The sequence below is a fragment of the Cebus imitator genome, unplaced genomic scaffold (genome assembly GCF_001604975.1).
Source record: "Cebus imitator isolate Cc_AM_T3 unplaced genomic scaffold, Cebus_imitator-1.0 Scaffold347, whole genome shotgun sequence".
Classification (NCBI taxonomy): Eukaryota; Metazoa; Chordata; class Mammalia; order Primates; family Cebidae; genus Cebus; species Cebus imitator.
The window spans coordinates 2,403,232-2,415,462 of record NW_016107662.1 but is presented as its reverse complement, the minus strand read 5'-3'; the positions used below and the strand labels follow the sequence as shown (position 1 = coordinate 2,415,462).

At 34.1% G+C, this 12,231-nt stretch overlaps 1 long non-coding RNA gene across 1 annotated transcript in view; it reads left to right on the top strand.

Annotated features, from left to right (window-relative positions):
- LOC108287572 overlaps positions 1-12,231 on the top strand; it is a 50,106-nt gene that overhangs the window by 31,165 nt on the left and 6,710 nt on the right. Inside the window, exon 2 of the long non-coding RNA XR_001818388.2 lies at positions 6,456-12,231. This exon is cut by the window's right edge and continues 6,710 nt beyond it. This is a non-coding gene — a long non-coding RNA (uncharacterized LOC108287572). The remainder of the gene's footprint in view (positions 1-6,455) is intronic.

Here is a 12,231-nt window from a genome sequence, read left to right as displayed (position 1 = left end):
AATTACCAATTATGTGTTTATAAGAAGAGCAAACAAGAATGAAATTTATACACCATACACAAACCACTTGAACCAAAAGATCTTACTATGAGAACATTTGCACAAGTCTAACTTGGAACTTTGCTTTATATATTTTAGCCCTTTCATTAAAATCTTTGTCCATGTCCAGTGGCATGTATAATGCTGAGATCAATAATACTTTTTCTTCCAGATCTCATTTTCAAGAAATGAAATTTTAGTTAGTACTTTCCTACACAAGCAAGATGATTTACTGATTCTCTGACAATTACACACAGAGCTCATTGTTCTCTGAAATACATACACCAATTTTTTTCCTGAAGACTAGTACATTGTGCTCTGATGGAGCCAGAGACAGGAGAAACCTACCTTATTTCTCAGGTAGGTTAGGTTGAATATAATCCCTGGCAGGTATTGGGAATTCTACTCAACCTATCTGAGAAATAAGTGTAACCAGATTTTAGATGGCTCTGGGATCATACCACTAAACAGTGTAAGTCGTGTCACGTACATGGTCTTTATGATAAACCATTTCCCAGAATAGCTTTAAACATTGTGAAATGGGAGTATGATAACGAGTCTGACTGTGAAAATCATTATTTTAAAATTTGGGTGTCCTCCTTGTTTTCCTATAAATTTATGATTATCAATTCAACATTAGTTTATATTTAAAAGTCTACCAAGAAGACTTTTATCTAATATTTTTGGAAGGATATTTTATATTTCCAAAGCATCAATTTGCAAATAGCATAATTCTAGTAAGAAACCTAATTGGTTTTATTTTTCTTTCTATGGGGACTTAACAAAAGACAGCTCTATTGTCATTTATTATGATTTAGGATTCATTAGCACTTTCTTTCCCCAAAAAGCTTCTCCTAAAAACTGATATATACCTAAAGAAACAGCATATAGAGTCTGTCCTATACTGAATAAATCTTCAAATAGGTACACTTTAGTCACCTTACATTTTTGCATGTTGTTCTTGCTTACCTACAAACGCGCTGAAATTTTACAAACAAGTGAATACTTTACTTTCTCTTGCAATTAGCAAAGGTCTACTCTGATAATTTTTCCAACTGAACTGTTCCTTTAAATTTAAGGTGTTTATTTGGTTGATTCCAACTTCCACATTAAATACAAGATTCTGGAGTTAAGTGTGTCATAGGTACTTCTTTTTCACTCAGGTAAATATCAAATATGAAACAAGTGTTATTTATTTGTAACTGGACCTATGGAGTTTTGAGCGTCACTTCCCTGACTCAAGTTTATATCCACTGCAGATATGGTTAAGAAAAAAATAAATTTGGTTTTCAGTTTCTAAGTCAGTTATATGAATGTATATTATCCATGTCACAAACTGCTGCCCTTGCCACCCAGGGCACTTTCTATCCTCATTTTCCTAGTGCTAAGATATTACTTATAAGAGCCTACAAGGAAGGCAAGTAATTCTACGTTTGTAACACAGTTGAGGTCTTTCTATTACTCTTGAATGGTCAAAATACATCCTTTAATGTGCAGTATAACACAGCATAAAACAAAAGCATTTCCTTATTTTCCCCTTCATGGCTTATTCTCTTATTCATCTTAAAATAAATAGAAATAAATATCTGATTAAGCTTTTTCTAACATCTAACCATTCTCACATAATTACCTTTAACATGTAATTTTTAAAAAATCACTTAAGAATCAAGCAGTTCATTCCTAATAGTTAACTGTAAATTAAACAGCTGATTCCATTTTTTTTAAAACAAAACAAAAAAAACTAAATTTTAAACCCAAACTCAATGTTTCTAAGCAGGGACACCACATATAACTTCAGTTTGCTACTTTCAAGATCAATATTGGGATCAGAGAGTTCCCATTCTATGATACAATTGGAAGATAAAGACGAATTACTACCAGTGGAAGCGTTGTCCAGAGCTTTAAGCACGAGTGGGTCAAGTTGCACAGTGAACTGTCTAATTAATGACTGTTGGGTTTAGTGTGCCTGAGACTTCATAAATATATACCCTCCCCAAGTTGGATATACGTTCCTCTCTCACAAAAAAAAAAAAAAAAAAAACCGAAAAACTTACACCAAAATTACCTTATTATGCGTTCCCATTTCATTTCCAGGAATATGTAGCAAGAATGGACTTTTAAACTTTTATAATAATTTTTTTTTACAGTTGTCTTTCTTCATGTTTACTTGATAATGTGGAAAATCTATGTTCCAGGAAATAATGATTTTCTGCCTAAATGTTAAATGCCTAAATAGCCAGAGATGACTTTCAAATACTAAGTAGTGGGAGGATAAGTGAATGTACTCTGCTAGCAGGTGTTTAAATGGTCAGAAATATATAATTAATAATCCTTTACTTTGGGTTTTTATGTGAGTATTGCATGAGTATATCTGAACTGAGCTACTCTTCTGGAATAAGCATACAATGTTGCATTGTTTTCTTTTCCCATGTTTCTGTGTATATGTTACTGTTTCAGTTTCATTTGTCAGCAAAAGTCTGTTTACTAGACTTCCTGTTATTAATTATGGGAAACAGGTTTTCCTGAAATATAGAAGAGACTCTTAACTCTTGTCCAGACACTTCAAGGCAAGATATTGATGATTCCGTCAATGTTTGTACAAATCTAGAAACTGAATTTAAATACATTGTTGCTTCACGTAACTTACAACTTCTTATCTCCCATAAGAAAAAACAAGGCAAATAATAAGAAACAAATCACAGCAGCTTCTATCCCTGTTACTAGATACTGAGTAACAACATTGGTTACTTTCTTCATTTGTCACAAGAATTAATGAACAGATTACAATGTGAATCCTGAAATCTAATGGCCCACAAAAATAAGTTGCATAGATCAACTCAAATTGTAAAGTGCTGAAAGACAATGAGATGTATTCTAATGTAAATATACTCATAAAAAGACAAAAATACTGACCCGATTATTGGTGTATTACAAAGCTTTTCATATGGAAACATCTGGTCAGTCCCTCTAGCACTGTCTCTCTCTCTCTCTTTGAAATGGTAACAAATATACTTGCATGTATTAAAATCATAAAGGAACCAAAACATCTGGAAGTTTTAGAAGAAAAGCAAAATAGTTATGGGGGAAATTCAGTTTAAAAAATGCAGATGTTTAATTGGGCTGTCAGTTTTGTTACGAGGAAATAAGAGCAGAAATAACCAGAAGCCACTGGTGGAAAATTAAAATAGTTTCATGAGCCCTTGCCAAGCTAAAAGCAATGAAATCAGTAACACAATATGGACAGGGGCTTTCTAAACTGAGATCTGAAAATGTTACTATGTGCAATTTTGTAAATTAGCCATTTCCAAAAAATCTTTTTCATTAAAGCACAATAAAAGTTTTTCAGACTCTCCCTTCTCTCTTTGGTTATTAACATTGGGCAGTTATTCGGGGTTTGCTTTCATCAATGACAAGCTCTTCCCCACACCCTGCTCACCCCCTTCTAAGACCTTCTAATACTGCTGAGTGGCCAGAAATTACAGATGCAAGAAAAGCTGACAAATGACTGCCAGGCCCCTCCCCCAGTGCCTAGACAGTCAAAGCCCCTGCCAGAACATGCCTGAAAGCAGCGCTCCTACAGACAAAGACACAAAGATTCCATTTTCTCAGTGAAAATAGATTTCATGTGTAAAACACTAGTGAGAAAAATTGAAAGCTGACACATATGTGCAATTTCAGAGAGGCAGGGCTGAATAATTCAAGATTGAAATTGCATTTGATTGCATCAAAGCCTAACAAATGTTGTTTAACCTAAAAGTCTTTTCAGTCTGTAAAAAGACATTCAGTGGCAAGATATTTTATTTTTTTAAGCACACGGCTAAAAAGGAAAAGGAATCTTGAGCCCAGTCGAGAGATGTTGATTATATACTACTGTTGGATTAGGAATTAGCACTGCCTCACATCATAGGGTCTACAAAATAAAGGGGAGAAGTTTTTTTTTTTTTAAATAAACCATTAAATCAGAGGGTTCTGAAAGATAATATTAAATCCTTATGAGTATGTTTCCTATAAAAAGAATCCCCTCCCAGCAGCCCCAGGGTATCATTACTGGAGAGGCAGCGAGTGGTTTATTAGAGATTCAAACGTTGGCATCTGAGCCTTGCCAAGCATGCAAGTTTTAGCTTGTGTGCCCAGGGCCTTGGCTTCTGCAGTCCCTTCTTCTGGCATCTAACAGTGCAGGCCGTATGGTCGGCCTCCACACCACACCAGGCAGTGTGTAGGTACAAAGGCTAGGACTGGGAGACAAAGAAAGTTTGTCATTTACTAAGGAAGATTACGATTTTTTTCCTGCCTGCTTACATAGTCACCCAAATTCATTCCCTATCATTCTGTTCTTAACAGATAGGCTAAATACTTACAGAAAAGTTGGCTTAATATGTTTTAGAAAGTGTTAGATTCTTAACAGGTGAAAGTGTAATTAATAGTAGCTGTCAGGAGTTGTAGACCAAGAAATTGCACTGGGGATGTTTTAATTTAAAAAGAAAGTTTTATAACAATTCTTTTAAAAATTGAAAACACACTTGGTTCTCTCTCATCCCTTTCCAAGCTCCTGAATTTCTTAAATTTCTTTGGTCAATAAGAGGATCAGACAGAGAAAAGAGACTAAGAAATTCCTTTATAATCTAATGAGAGATAATTGAAAGGAAATTGAAAGGAAAGAGAATATTAGGTAAATCCTATGTCTGTTAAATGTTTTATACAAACCCTTTAAATCTCAGAGCCATATTCATGTCAGGATACATTTTCGGTATCATTTCCAACCTAAGAAGAATACTGTAGAGTGTTTAAACAAGGTATTTAAAACATTAATTAATAAAACTAATATTTCATATGAGATATTAAATAATGTAAGCAAGTATTCATCTATTTGTTTATCAAATGGGAGCACTGGTTTGGAAATTTGGACTTTTTAGCCCTATTCAGCTGCTCTGTAATCTTAGTGCATTTTCAAGCCTCAGTTTCCCTATCTATAATATGAAGAATTTTGCCCACTGAAGAAAATTGGGGCTAAATCTACAAAGCCGGCACTGACTACAAAATGCTAATATGTGGAGTTGGAGTGTGCAAAACTTTTGCTGTCATTTAAAACCTTTAAGCCTCAGTTCAGCATATTAATTAGTACAGGAAGTCCCTGGTTAATTCAGTAAAATAAATCAGTCCAAAGCTATGTAATCACTATACCAGAGACCAGTTGATTAGTGTATTTGTTCACTTTTCAGAATGTTTCACATGCCATAAAATCAAATCTGATACTCTGTGACTTTTAATTCCTTAAAGTATATCTGCTTTATTTATTTATATTTAATTTATATGATTGTTTGATGTTAACTCACCCTTCCTTTGTTAGCCATTTCACTACTAAGTTTATGTACACATAATAGCTGAGTGAGCCAGTGTAAACCAGAGTGACCCAGAAATCCAGCCAGAAAATTCGGGCAAGATTATGCCCCTTCCCACACTGCCAAGCTCACTGCCGCTGCCTTGGAAGGCAAGAATAGCAGTGGATGACATGTGAAGCTGTTCAACACACTCTCATGCAGTTTCAGCCAACAGGGTCACTCACACCTCTTCAGCGAGCTTCCTCAGCAGTCCCTAGAGCTTTCAACGCAGAATATCATGGGAAGAAAACATATTGTAATATAGAAAATGTTCAAGAAAATACTGATAGTCCTTTGAAATGTAAGCAATAGAAACACATTCTTAAAGAGAGAATATGTAATGACTAACCTAAGAAGGTCATCAAACACAAATTCTAAGCAGTCTCTTACAGTATTTTTTTAAACAAAATATCAGGATTCTATACTTCAATATGGAAGAGAAAAGACACACATTTGCTTGTCTTTGTTTAGCCTAATTGAAGGGGAAAAAAAATCACACTGCTTAATCACTTTTAATATTTTCTTATTTGAAAATTTACTAAGATACTAGAAGAAGGATATTAAAATAAAGTTGTATCATTATTATTAGGTAGAAAAATTAGTCTCTTTAGAGATATTGGATGATTACAAAGCAAATTTATTTATATAAGATGTTTGAGAATAAAATCTAGGATTTTATTAATAATTATGTTAATATTTAATGTAATGTTTTAAATGTTTTTACTCATGGGAAATGCATTCAGAGAAAAAGTAGACCTTATATTCAATGAGTATGCCAGAAATATCCAAAACTAGTTTATCTTCTCACTAATCTCTGGTTCTTTGACAAAGCTTATTTATAGAGAGAAAAAACACAAAACAGAAAACAATGTTTTCTGCGACCAAATTAGTAGCCCTAAAAAGGAGAAAATTTATAATGTGAAAAGTTGGCAGATCCCTATGGATTGTTGAACTGGAAAACATCCCCATAAAAGGATAAAAATAAATTTCAGCTAATTTGCTCAGCATGGCCTTTTTGTGTTGTTTTGTTTTGTACAGAGATCCTGGCAAAATTACCCACAATGAATGATGGAAACTGAAGGCAGATTGATTTAAATCTTCAATGACAATTGTACAGAAGTTGAAGAAGCATGTCATGTTTCCAAAGAAGAGTGAGGAGCTTGGTTGGTCATGCCCTAAAATTAGGGCATGATTAAGGTACGTCATTTCTTTTAGTTCAGTCAAAGTGCTTTGCTCTCTCCATTGCAGAGAATTTCTTCTTCTTTTTTTCAATCTCTCTCTCTTCCTCTTCTTCCTCTCATTAGTAGATGTCTTTTATGATTGATGTCATTTACTCTCCTTTCATCAAACGTATGCCACATCACTTAGGCGAACCAGCAGACAGGACACCAAAACACACATTAGAGGGGACTGGCTTCCATGAGACGCTTCGACTGTCTCATCAGAGCACTTGTAATAAGCATCTTGGTGCCACTGAATGCAATGCTGTATTTAAATAATAGCTTTCATCTTCACTCTTTTTAAATATAAAAGTAAACCTTGAAGCCCTTTGAAGGACCTCACTAAACAACATACGTATGAAAATAGATCAGTAAGGCTTTGAGAAGCATTCTTAAGTAAAATCTGTAAAGCATCTTTGCATTTTTTTCAAAAAAGACCTCCAGGTAAATGATGGCTTTTAATAAGACACATGACAATCTCAATTACAAGAATCATTAGTGTGTGCCCTGCGTGCCATTTTATGTTCCCAGCAGGATATATCTTTTCTCATCAAGGGTTTCCAGGGCTGTCTACTGTTCTCTGTGTGTAAAACGTATTCAAGTGTTCCCCCAATGCTGAGCTAATGTTAAAAACGAAGCAAAACAAAACAAAAACCGAGAAAACCTTCGTCAAGTGGTCAGACAGACTGGAACTAGAGGATTATAGGTAAGACGGATAAAATGAAGGGTTGAAAGCTATAATTTCTATTCTCGTGGTGGCAACCACATCAGCTATTGGAGTCAGGCAATTTAAAGATGTGGCTACTGGAGCTCAGAGTCTGGGAGGAAGACACCTCTGCATCTGACAGTGACTCAGGCCCCAGTTTTGAAGATGTGCTGTAGGTGATCCCTTGCTGGATCCATTTCCCAGTTAGTTTCTATTCCTCGCTCCGTTCCTGTGTCCCCACACTTTCCACTTGATTTGATCTCTTTGACCATTCCGTATTTTACCTTCCTTCTCATTCCTCTTTCCCTACCCTTTTGTTTCAACTGTAGTTTCTTGGCCTCTGGCTACTGCTCCGTGCTGGATGTCCCCAGGAATCAGATTAAGTTTAGAAAGGAGGCAGTGCATCCCAGAAGGGCCTGTCCAATCCACTAGTTCATTTTTGAACATGTTGTGTTCTACGGGTGTCAGGAACATTTGTAGATGAAGTAGTTTGAGGCATGAATTTTGATAGAAGCGGGGACACCAATAAAATGACAAATTTACGTACCTGTCTAATTTGCGTGATATTCACTGGGATCTTGAGAATTCAATTTATAATTTGTCTTTATTCTTATTTTTCATTAGAATTAACAGAATCCCAGAGCTTGTAGAAAATATAGAAACTGTATAATACAACCCTCATATTCAGATGAAGAAAATGAAGCACAAAAAATAATCTGTCCTAAGCCATTCAGCTTGTCTCTAAGTGCTATTGGCTTAATTATAGTTTTCCATATATTTAGACAAGAAAATACTTTCTCAGAAACTGGTTAGGACTGTTTGAGAAGAAATATAATCGTCAAAACATATACACAGTAAAATATAACCATCCATCATTTAACATAGGCAAGAATATGTATTGAATTGCCTGAGTGTGTTATTCACATAGCAAAACTTACTTTGATGGTAAATAAATCTTCTGACTTCTGTATATGTATAACATATATAAACCAGCCAAATTCTGTACATAAATAAATATTATTTTTGGATACCAGTACAATCCCTATTTCACTTTTTTTTTTGCATTCCAGTTATTTATTACTTACAGTTCTGTAGTTTTAACCAGAACAAAGGGATTACCCAGAAGAAAAGAAGGTAAGCTATTTCATCAGTTTTGCTGGAGATCAGAAGGTTTTGTTTTCTATTATCAGCTTTGTATTCTTTTTAAAAAAATGAAGGAAAAAAAACCTCATCTTCTCATTTCTAAGGATTCCCATAAAAATTGGCAGTGGTGAGGTGGGGAGGAAAAGCATTGCCAATAAACAGCTAGATTCTATTATTGGAGGCAATCAGCTTTATTCTACAGAAATATAGTTTGTTCTTGAATGTATAATAGACATAATATTTTTAAAACCAACATATTAAATACACCAGTAAATATTTTTGTTAAGCAAGGCTTTTGAACTTTAAATTATACCCCTAAACTGGCTTTCTAGTTTTCTAAAGAAATAAAGTAATTTTAAAGGAAATAAGCACTCAGATTAATATTTTAAATACCATACAAAAATGTGTGTGGTGATGTTATTGAAAATGAGGATTTTTGAAAACTAAAAAAGCAAAAAGTCATTGCTCCAAAAGCCTTCAAGACTGTCTTAAGATTAGCAATGCAAGTCTTAGATGTATTTAGGAAATATAATTTTATTAGCTTTCTAATAATAAGCGTATTTTGATTCAGATGTTTAAAATATGGTCATCTTTTCAGGTAAAGATGAACATTTTGATGAAATAACAATTCTTGAGGTGTTTTCTATTTCCACAATTAAGAGCTAACTGTTATTTTTTCAGATCATATGTTTCAGTCTCAAAATGTTGAGAACACATCTCAATGAAATAAAAATAATCATTTTTTTTTTAAAGAAACCAGAATCATGTGGCAGTCGGCAGGCTTAATTTGTATTTTATGGACTCCAAATTCAGATGAATGTCATCAAGATCTGAATTGTCTCCATGGCTGTCATAATTTAAATAATAATACCAAAAATATACACTGCTATCATATAATTAATTTTGGTATAGAGAAACTTGAATTCTCTTAGCCAAAAACCATACGGGGAAATCATCACAATGAGGATGAACATAAATATTTTTTCTTGGTACTCTATAGACTTCTCTGTAACAGTTGATATGAAGATATCATCAGAGTTTGCAGGTGTAAAGGTATCTATAATCAAATATAGCTGAAATAATGAGGCTTCACACCAACTGCCTTTCCTAGAATCGCCACAGACAGGAAGTACAGCTGGGTATCACCTGCCTATATTCCACAAATAGCACTGAAGGATATAACTCAATGAAACTTGAAATCAGGTTACACAAAAATACATTATTCCCAATTTCTATTTTCATATTGCTAGATAAATTATAAATTCACAGCAACGTTTGTCTTTATTTTACAAAATCATACTAAATTTTGAGTGACACCTTTAGCCAAGGAACCCTAGAAATATCTTTTGGCTAATAAGTAAAAAGGTCATAATGTGCACTAGAGAAAACATTTCCAGAGCTAATGTAAGAGTTTTCGAAAGGCACAATAAAAGGTATATTTTCATCAAACGCTTTTATTGTTTAGAAATTGGACTGTGCTTTAGTATTTTATCAACTAATTTTCAATCACAAAGAAAATTTAGAAAGAGATGAAATAGAAATAAAAGTCTTATTAGGAAGAGTAATTATATAGATAGTAGAATGACTACTTTTACAAGAAGCAGTAATTTCATAATGTAATGGCTTCCTTTTCAGAAACAAGAAAGTGATTAACAAAGCTAAACATTTACACAGGGCAATGTACCATATAACTCAAAATGCCAGGGCGAAAAATGTTAGTTAATAAATGGAGATTCAATGCTTGTCTGTAATAATTAGTCATAGTTTCTGCACTTAGAAGGAAAACTCTCCCCAGGAGGTGAGAATTAGAGTGGAGGTAGAGATTTTGAGTATGAGAAAAAGGAATTTCATTCATCTTGCAGGGTTACACTGCTGTGATGGAAGGCTTTCATTTTTCAAGCAGGAAACATGGAAATTATAGTAACTATGGTCAATTTATATTGGCCTAGAGAACACTTTATTTCTCTCTGGCCCAGAATTTCTCAACAGGTGCCACTATTGATACATTGGACCAGATAATTCTTTGTCCTTGGAAGATTTGCTGTGCATTGGAGGATGTTTATCAGTATTATTGACTGCTTTCCACTAGATTCCAATAGGACTCCCTCCCATTATGGTGATACCTATATATTGCTGAATGTTCTCTAGAGAACAAAATCTGCTTACACTACTTGTCTAGGCATTTTTGCTTTCTTCATTTATCTTTATGCAAAATGAGTTTTATTGGTCCTTTGCATTAACATTAATAGGAAATTTGCATAGAGAAAACTTACGTATGAAAAGTAGCTCTATACTGCAAACGTTTCTGCAGGACATAAAAATAAGAATCGCACTGGTGCATTCATCTCTTGAAATATTTGCTGTACAACACATATTGAATGCTGAGAGATACTGAATGTAGGCTCATATTTTGTGCCTTATTTGAAAATTTGCAATGTAAATAAAGTAAATAGATGTAAAATGCTTGCCTTTGGGCATGAAAAAGTTTTCTTGTGTATTATAGTTAAATATGGTAATATGTTTTTAGAGGTAACTTTCTGTGGCAGTGAACAAAACAAGACCCTACTATAACGATTCCACGTGCAGCTGATTTTAACAGAACAGTAGCCTTCACTGTGCTTTCCTATAAATGTTGGTTTTATCCATCTATTAAAGCACAGGCTTCTTGGGAGAACACCCTAAATAGTGAGAGTGAAAGATAAAATCTGAAGAGAATTTGGAAATCATCATTGAATGGAGCTGATAAACATGCTAATTATGTCTAAAATTTGGACTGTCAACATTTTTTTAACTAATGATGAGATGGTAGAGAAGTTATTAACTTAATACGCCTCTGTGTGTGTGTGTGTGTGTGTGTGTGTGTGTGTGTGTGTCTTTTGGTGGAAATAAATTCATAAGAAAGGAAAAAATAGTAGTCACTTGGAAGCCTAGGAGGCAAGTCAATAAAAAAGAAATATCCAGGTAGTATGAAATCTTAAGCTTTACACAATAGAAATAAAAATATTATATGGAATTGATCTATTATTGTTTCAAAAATGGTGAAAATTGTTAAACCAGTAACTTTTAGCTTAATTTGTCTGTAATAAAAAGCCACATGAACAGTTAAAGGTTTATTAAATGTTGGAAGTTTCCCTTCAGTGTAAATTTATAAATACCTAATGAGTGTGGGTGTTTGTATTTTTGGCTTCCTCATTGAGCACCTGGAATGACTGAGCTGATTTGCCCTTTATTCTTTATGACATGGATTTTTTTCCCAAAGTTCCTGAGGATCACTTATTTTCTTTTTATTTATTTTATTTATTTATTTAGGGACTGGGTCTCACTCTGTTGCCCAGGCTGGAGTGCAGTGCTGTGATCACAGCTCATTGCAGCCTCAACCTCCCCCACTCAGATGACCCTCCTACCTCAATCTCCAGAGTAGGCAGAACCACAGATGTGTGCCACCACATCCAGCTATTTTTTAAAAAATTATCTGTAGAAATGAAATCTCCCTGTACTGTTCAGGCTGGTCTTGATATCCTGAACTCAAGTGATCCTCCTAGTTTGGCCTCCAAAAGTGTTGGCATTACAGGTCAAGCCACTGCACCCTGCCAGGTCACTTACTTTAAAACCCTCTGCTAGGTGATGTGGAGGAGCTGAAATTTAAATATTCAGTATTTTTTATTATATTTTCAAAATTTGAGATTTTAGTAAGCATCTAGTTCCAAGAATGATAAAATATGTTTTTGGCTTTTTTTTTTTTTTT